The sequence below is a fragment of the Urocitellus parryii genome, chromosome 5 (genome assembly GCF_045843805.1).
Source record: "Urocitellus parryii isolate mUroPar1 chromosome 5, mUroPar1.hap1, whole genome shotgun sequence".
Classification (NCBI taxonomy): domain Eukaryota; kingdom Metazoa; phylum Chordata; class Mammalia; order Rodentia; family Sciuridae; genus Urocitellus; species Urocitellus parryii.
In genome coordinates, this window is record NC_135535.1 from 179,923,319 (window position 1) to 179,932,099 (window position 8,781).

Genomic DNA, 8,781 nt, shown 5'->3' on the forward strand with positions numbered 1-8,781 from the left:
CCTAGCAAGAGGCCTGGCCTCTGGGGACATAGAAGAGGCAGCAGGTATGGCTGGGAGGTGGTTTTCAACCACAGCAGGTCTGAAGCATTCCTGACTACCTGGCATTTGCACCTGAGGCTTGGGGTCTGTACATACTTGAAGAGGGCCCAGGATAAACACATTCTCCTCAACCATCAATTGTGTTCAACAGTAAAGCAGCTTAAGTATTTTTATACTAAAAGTAACTAGATAGACGAAGACTAGCACAAATAAAGTTGGTTATAAAACTCACATGGATTTTTAATATAAAAACTGGAGACTTCTAGGTGTCTCCTTCTTACAAGGCCCACTTTAGATCCTAAACTGCTTGCTGATTGCCAAACATTAAGACTCAATCTTCTCGGTAATTAATCAGAGTCAGAAGAAATTTATGAGGCTGTACAACATATATCAAAACATTTGGAATTTCATGCCAGCAACCTGTTGGTGGCTGCCCACCCTCCCAAGGTAGGCACAAGATATCCCTTGGATCCTACCCAAATAATCTTTAAGATGACAAACATCTCATTCATTTCCAAAGAAGTGAGTGTCCTGATATAGCCCGGGGAAATGAAGAAAATCCATCATGGTAAATTCTTCCTTGCTCTCTTGGCTATGCCTGCCAGTCTCACAGACAGCACCAGCGGTACCCACACCCCTTATAGGACAGGCCTTGTTAAAGAAGATATTAAAGACATTCCTTCCATGGAAGAAAGTCAAGAAACAGAGCACATCTCTTGGGAGAGGGTGTCCCTTGTGGTTTACAATACAAGGGTGGAAACTCTTTCTATTGTTATAGCTGTTTTTGTTTTAAAAACAAGAACCACATGACAGAGACCTGGGATTTTTTTTTTTTCCATAAAGAGCCACTACTGACCACAGAAGAGGAGGGGGGAAAAAAATCAATGGAAGGCCACACAGGAATAAAAAGCAATTTAATTGGGTTTGGTTTGTTTGTTTTGTGTGTAAAACACATCCACATTCAAGAAGTCTGAACTGGTTTTAAATTAAGAACAGAGAACATGAAATTTTAATGACACAATAAATATATTAACGCACAGTACAAAGCTATCCTATTGATAGTAAAGGGAGGATAAGGGAGGAGGGCAAGGAGAAAGATATAACAGGAGAGAAAAATAAATGGATAAAGGAGGGAAACACAGAAAAGAAGGATAGGGCAGCCAAATCCAGTGCCACGCATCACGCTGTCCACACACCAACACAGGAGCAGCTAAAGGATCCACAGAGACACTTCCGAAGGCCCGAGGAGCTGGCCAAAGGAAGTTACACTGCTCCTGGCCAGCTGCTAGCTTGGAACGTAGACTTCAAAGTATCATCACCTTTGATTCCTGCCTTTGAACAGTTAATGCTCTGGTTAGCCACTGTTCCCAGCTCTTTAATTGCTCACTGAAACATCCTGAGGCTTAGCTCAGGTCACAGGACAGAGCTCCCCCAGATGAGCTACCATTCAGCAAACCAGTCTCTGTACTGAAAAGGGGATACATGAAATGCTCTCTCATAAAACATGACAATTGTATAAACATACAATGAAATTCACAGGAGAAAACCATGGAAAATATTTTAGTTTTGTATTATTAAAAAAAAAAAAACTGGGACCTCAGCAGAACATTTGCCAGCATCACTACCAGCTCACCTGATTCCCCACATGTTCAAGTTCCATGGGCCCCAGGGGGAGCTAAAGCCTTGACACTAAGCAGGCTCCACCATTCTACAATCCCATCTCAACAGGAGAGCTCTCAAGGGGACTCTCCAAGTCAGGCTCAATCAAGGCTGGCCTCTCTGTCCCCCTCACTCCACACCCTCCCTTGTCTAAGCCAAGCTACTCCTTTCCTCACTGCAAGGGCACAGAAATGCTCTGCTCTTTCAAGGCTGGCAGTGCCTTCCCTTTCAAGCTCCATTCCTTTCTCCTCCTCCCAGCTTGGCTCCTGTGTCTTTTCCTTGCCAATGAACTTGTCCACAACCTCCTACCTTCTCTTGACTGTTTCTCCTCCGGCCTCCCCCTTCTTCCTGGGTTCCTACTTCCTCCTCACTTTTCCCCCTCCCCTTCCTAAACTCCTCTCTCTCAGAGGAGGAGAGGGATTAACAGATATATCTAGAATAGGGGACCAAGAACCTACCCCCCTGGGTTCCTGCTCCAGATCTGCATCTCGCCAGGTGAATGACTTTAGACCAATAGCCAAGCCCCCCAATTTCTCAAAGTCCTTAGAGGGGGGCTAAATGGGTCAATCACAGAGGTCTCTTCCAACTCTCATATCCTTAATATCTGAATATCCGTTCACCTGTGCAATCAGAAATAAAATAGTGAATTGAACACACATGGGCATGTTTTGTGTACTAACATCATTTCCTTTGGATACATACCCAGAAGTGGTACAGCTGATCGTATGGGAGAGAATGAATTAAACAAATTCCCTTTCCTAACATTCCCATTTACAATAGCCTCCAAAAGTAAATAAATAAATACCTAACAATAAACCCAACTAAGGAGACGAAAAACCTCTACAATGAAAATAACAACACAGGGGCTGGAGTTGTGGCTCAGTGGCAGAGCACTTGCCTAGCATGTGTGCAGCACTGGGTTTGATCCTCGGCACTACATATAAATAAATGAATAAAATAAAGGTTCATCAATATCTAAAAATAAAAAGAAGAAAAAAAGAAAAGAACAACACAAAAGAAAGAAATTGAAGACAGGGCCAGAAGGAGGAAAGACTTCCCAAATTCATGGATGGGGAAAGTTAATATAGTTGAGATGGCTATTCTACCTAAAGTGATCTATAGATTAAATGCAACCCCCACTAAAATACCAATGACTTTCCTCACAGAACTAGAAGAACAATCCTAAAATTATATGGAAATACAAAAGACCCTGAACAGCCAAAGATATCCTGAGCATAAAGAGAAGTGCTGGAGGCAAAATACCTGATTTCAAAGCATACTACAGAGCCATAGTAACAAGAACCTGGTATTGGCATAAAAACACACTTGTAGACCAATGGAACAGAACAGAGGACCCAGAAATAAATCTACATATCTACAGTTGGTTCTCAACAAAGATAACAATAACATACATTGAAGGAAAGCCTCTTAAACAAAGGGTGCTGAGAAAACTGAATATCCACATGCAAAAGATTGAAACTAAACCCCTATCTCCCTTGTATAAAAGTCAACTCAAAATGGATCAAAGACCTTAATGTAAGACCTGAAACTTTGAAACTACTAGAAGATATAGGAGAAACATGCCAAGATATTGTCAGAAGCAATGATTTCCCGAATAGGACCCTAATAGCTTAGGTAATAAAAGCAAGAATTGACAAACAGGATTACATAAATTAAAAAGCTTCTGCACTGTAAAGGAAACAATCAACAGTGAGAAGACAGCCCACAGAATGGGAGAAAATCTTTGCTAGTTACTCATCTGACAGAGGAATAATATCCAGAATATATGATAAACTCAAAGAACAAAAGAACAAATAATCCAATAAAAAAAACGATTTGAATAGACATTTCCTAAAAGAAGTACAAATGGCCAATAAATATATGGAAAAAATGCTCAAATCAGGAAAATGCAAATCAAAAATTTCTTCAGGATTCTATCTTACCTCAATTAGAATGGCTATTACCAAAAAAAAAAAAATGAAAAAACAGCAAATGCTGGTGAGGATCTGGAAGAAAAACAACCCTTGCACACTATTGGTGAGAATGTAAATTAGTATGGACATGAAGGAAAAATAGCATAGGGATTCCTCAAAAAATTAAAAATATAACTACCATTCAATCAGCTGTACCATTTCTGGGTATATATCCAAAGGAAATGAAGTCAGCACACAAAACATGCCCATATTTATTGCAGCATTGCTCTCCATAACTAAGATATGGAATCAGCTTAGGTGCCCACTGACAGATGAATGAATAAAGAAAATATGGTATGCATAACAATGGAGTGTTACTTAGCCATAAAGATGAAGGAAGTCATGTCATCCATTTGAAAACAAATGGATAAAGAACATTATGTTAAGCAAAAAAGTAAGACACAGAATTAAAACTATCCCATGTTAAAAAAAAAAAAATCCAAAACCAAAGAGGGACTATTAGGAAAAGGGAAGGGGATAGGAGGAAGGGGGAAGGGGATTGGGGGAAGGGGAGAGAGGGGAGGGTAGAAGAGAGGGTGGACATGATCAAAAGACAATATTGTGTATATGGAAATGTCACAATGAAATCTACTAATTTGTACAATTAATATATGTTAACAAATTTTTAAAAAGGAAAGAAACTCTCTTTCCTTCACAATCTGTTATTCTACCTTCACCTTCCCCAGATAACCTCCCATGCTGAGGGTCTATGCCTCTGACTCTGGGCCCTTCCGGTTCTGAATTCTTTATATACAGTAAACCTCACAACTCACACTAAGCAAGGAAAAGGTGAATCTGAATCCAACAGTGGCCTGTGTCCTAGAATGCTTCTTCCAAGCCATTGCTCAATACTGTGAATTTAGCATCAGATTAGCAAAAAAGAAGGAATCTAAAAATGCCATCACAAACTGTACTTGTGAATCTAAGGAGAGTAATGCTCTCAGGAACCCTGGAAAATTGTTTGTTCTAAAGTCCTCTGCTTTATCAACAAGGACACTGATCTAGGAAGCTGAAACTACTAGCCCAAAGTCCAAAGAAGATGGGTGGCCAAGACCAAAGCCAACTGTCCTACCTCTGGTCCAGAGCTCCCCCAGCTTTTTGAGACCATCCATTCCTTTTTCCCACAGGCAGGTTAAATCCTGAATTACTAATGAGTGCCCTCTACAGCAAATCTACTTCCACATCCAGGGAAGGGTCCAGAGCTAAGTTGGGATGACCAAATGATTACCAACCCTACACAATAGAAGCTTTCTTTCCTGTGCCTGCCTTTTCATTCTCTGCAAAGAAAACCCAGACTCTGCTATCTGTATTGAACTCTATTTTGGAGAGGAGAAAGAGGAGAGAGCTGAACAGTTCTTTGTTCTGCAAGAAACATTTGTTCATCCTTTCCCAAACTCCAACCCACCCCCAATATTAGCAAGCTCTTTTAAAAGTTTACATACACTCTCCAACTGCCACAAATGAAAGCAGGTAAGAGAAGGATGGGCGTTGTATGGAAGATGACAATGCCCTCCAACATCTTCACCCCACTAGGGAGAGAGCACTTCATTTCAGTCATTCTAATTCCCTGGTGGGAAATCAGCAGATCCAGTTATCACAGGGTCCTTCAGCTGAGTAAAGTGCTCTCGGGAAACTAACCTTTTCCTAAGCATCTACTCCAACAGTGCCCAGGGCAAAGAAGACAACAGACCAGCTATTCCCTCCTTTCCTCTCAGGCCAAGAGGGAGACCTCAGGGCTCAGCTGGCAAGGAGCTATTTAAGGCAGCATCAAGAGGGTGGGGCAGATAAATGCTGTTAGCATCCTCCTACTTCACCCCTCCCCCTCACAGCACACACACAGTCATCTACCTTATGAGTCTCTATAGTCTGAAGCTATGTAGTCCCCAAACATCTACCTTATGTTTTCTATTATTAATGCTGCCATCCCCCTCTGCTGTACACCCCACTTTTAATCTATCACCCCCTTCAATCACCACCAAGCTTCCTTTCCAGCCACAGAATTGAATCTAAATAGAGCCCCAAACACAAGGAGAGTGGAGACAGACAAGACATTCCTAGTCTTCACCTAAAAAAGGAAAAAAAAAAGGCACTCGGGGATGGGGTAGGGAGATGGAGTCAGAGGCCAGATATGCTAGAAAGGTTCCATGAGTCTCTAAATGAACCTCCCTCCTACTGACAGTGAAATCAATTCGAGCAATTTCAGCGGGTCGGCCCTGTGACAACAGGAGCATCCCAGCACTCAGTGTTTAACACAAAAATCCAAAGCCTTAGCCAGAACATGCTGGGAAAACCGAGGGACTGGATAAAATGAGCCACGCTCAGTGGGATCCCTTCTGCTTTTATGTAGCCATGTAATAGCGTAATAAATTCTGTCTGCCCGAAGAAAGCGTGCACTGGTGAATTTCAAAGCCATCTTACGACAGCGGAGGCACGGGGATGCAGAATTCGACAGTACATTCCCCCATGAAAGGAACATAATGACTTTATGCCTCTTTTCCATTCTATCTTGAATGTCACTACCGCTCATCAAGGAAGCCAGGTCTGAAAGAAGCAAGGTGGGAATGCCCAGGGAATTCAGAGGAAGGGATGGCTTTCCGTCCTTCTCAGTGATGAGATGCCTAGCAAGATGCTGTCAGCCACTCCGGGAGATGAAGGAGCATGGGAGGGATGGGCAGGCACGGTGTCCCCGCACGCGCACACTCGCGCGCATACACACACACACACACACACACACACACACACACACACCGGCCGCCGGTTCAGGCGGGTTCGGGCCAGACGCCTTGTCCTTGCGCCCCTCAGGCCATCCTCTGTTCTGCTCGAGGGGATGCTGATGAATGAACACACCTGAGATGCCTCCATCCTGCCGCTCTCTCCCTCCTCCTTCCTCTGGCTGCTGCAGAGGAGCCCTTCGGTAGTTTCACTTTACAACACAAACCCACCGGGGCTTTCAAGTCTCCTCCACCCACCCATGTTGCAGCCCAGCCCGAGGAGGGAGGACATTCTCTTCTGGCAGTGGCCATGATCGCACTACCCCCTACCCACCAAAAAAAAAAAAAAAAAAAAGAAGAAGAAGAAAGAAACCTGGAATGCCCCAGGTCCCCTGCATGCTAGGGAACTTTCCGTAAAGGACTGGAGATCTACCGAGCAAGCATGACAGACCGTTGGGTCGCAGGGACCACAGCAGTCCCCGTGACCATGGGAGGATGTTCTGGAGGAGGGGGATCCCCCAAGTCCCTCCAACAGCTGGCCCTTTAAAAAGCACCTCCTTGGAGCGCGGAACAAAGGCGCCGCCCGTGGGGGCCGGGCAGGCGCACACCCCCTTCTCCGCCGCCCCGGAGCGGGCGATCGCGGCCCGGCTGGCCGGCGGCGCAGGCTTACCTTGCGGGTTGCCGGCGGGCGGGCTGCTCGCGTCCTGCCCCACTCACACTACACGCTGCAGTTGGCCCGGCTCTGTTTTTCTGGGACTCGGCGCTGACTTCACCGACATTCCGCGGCTGGCCAATGGGCTGCGGCGCCCTGCCCCTCATTAGCATGCCTCTGGAACCGTCCACTCTGGCAGCGCCCAGGGGGCGTGGCCTGGCCCGGCCGTGACAGGAAGGGGCGTGTGCGCCAATGGGAGGCGAGGTAGCGCCCGCCGCCCCGCCCGCGGCATTGTGAGCCCTGCGCGGGCCCACGGGTCTCCGCTGAGAAGGCGCACGCTCGCACCCAGTAACCCTTTCAGTCCGGAGCCAACTTTGGGTCCTTCCAGTCTTTCACAGGGATCGCCCTCAGGGAGCTGGAGGAACCTTAGTCATAAAATAACAGCTAATGTGTTTGGACTACATATAAATTATTTTACCCCTAGACTCCAGTTTGCACATCTGGAAAATGGTCCAGTAGTTCCGATTTTAAAGAATGAAGATTAATATAGTTTAAGGTTGTAAAGCATTTAGATTAGGTCCTCCACATCGTGCTCCATCAGTGTTTGTTGCTATCATTATTACACTTTGTACCAGCCAAGGTACTTAATTTTTCCTAGATATTTTCTCATTTGATCATCATAACCTTATATGAGAAGTCCCATTACTAATCCCTATTTTCAAAGCAAGAAAAACTGAGAAATGTTTAAATAGCTTGCCCCAGGTCACATAGCAAGCAATATAATCAGGATTTGAACTGGGGCTCTGAGCTTTCCTATATTCACATAGAGCCCTGGGGTGACTGGTAAGGTCTCTATCCTTAGGAAGCTTCCATTTTAGTGAGGAAGAGGGACAAAAGAGATCATCTGCAATGTGAAAGCAGAGTGAATAAAATGAAACACAGTCCTGTGAGGAGGGAAGATCACTCTGAGTATTAGATTGTGTTCAGAACTAATCACTGTGCTTGCATCCATTGACCTTCTCCATTTCCCTTCAGAATTATAGAAAAGGAAAACAGAGAGGGGAACCAGAGAAGAAAAACTGATTGCTCAGGCCAACAAGTAGCTGGTCTGGAACTTGCTTCCTCCATGCTAAACTTTCCACATCCCTGGAAGTCCCTTTAAGTAGGGCAGTCACCCCTCAGGCTGTCTTTGACAAGGCTCTTCAGCTGCAGCATGTTCCCACTAACAGGCTGTGTGTGGTGGGGTGACCTGTTGACTTGCTGACTGCACAAGCTGAAGGGAAACCCATCTGCAAAAATTCTTAGATGTCAGGGAACAGTGGACAAGTCTTTGCTGAGCACTTGCTGTCCTTGGGTATGAAAGCAAAAAATGAAAAAGATTAGATGACTCCTAGCTATGTGGGAACTTACTCTATAAGCAAGGAGACAAGCCAATAGAACCCTGAGCCCCTGCCTCCCCCAACCCATGCATCTTCCTGCTTTGCAAAGAACACTTCCCATCTTCTATTAATTTATAGCACGATTTAAGCACAACAGTTTTTTCTAGGCTATAAAGTAAAAACGGCAAATATTTACTGTGCACATCTAGTCTACTACACACTGTACTGTGCTTGTGCTAAGAGCTTCACTTGTACTAACTCACATGGCAGAACAATCCCAGGAAGAAATACTATCATTATTGAGAGGTGGAAAATAAGAATAGAGAGAAAAGTCAGCAAATTCAGGGCAACATTGTTTAGAATAGTAA

At 44.6% G+C, this 8,781-nt stretch overlaps 1 protein-coding gene across 50 annotated transcripts in view; it reads right to left on the reverse strand.

Annotated features, from left to right (window-relative positions):
- Window positions 1–7,150, reverse strand: part of Sorbs1 (sorbin and SH3 domain containing 1) — a 233,277-nt gene extending 226,127 nt beyond the window's left edge. For 27 of the 50 annotated variants that reach the window (XM_026394892.2, XM_026394886.2, XM_077798802.1 and 24 more), the window contains exon 1: window positions 7,053–7,150. The gene's annotated coding sequence lies outside the window, so the exon portion shown is untranslated. The remainder of the gene's footprint in view (window positions 1–7,052) is intronic. The other 23 variants (XM_026394881.2, XM_026394883.2, XM_077798814.1 and 20 more) reach the window with 1 other exon arrangement.
- Between the last annotated feature and the right edge of the window lie 1,631 nt (window positions 7,151–8,781).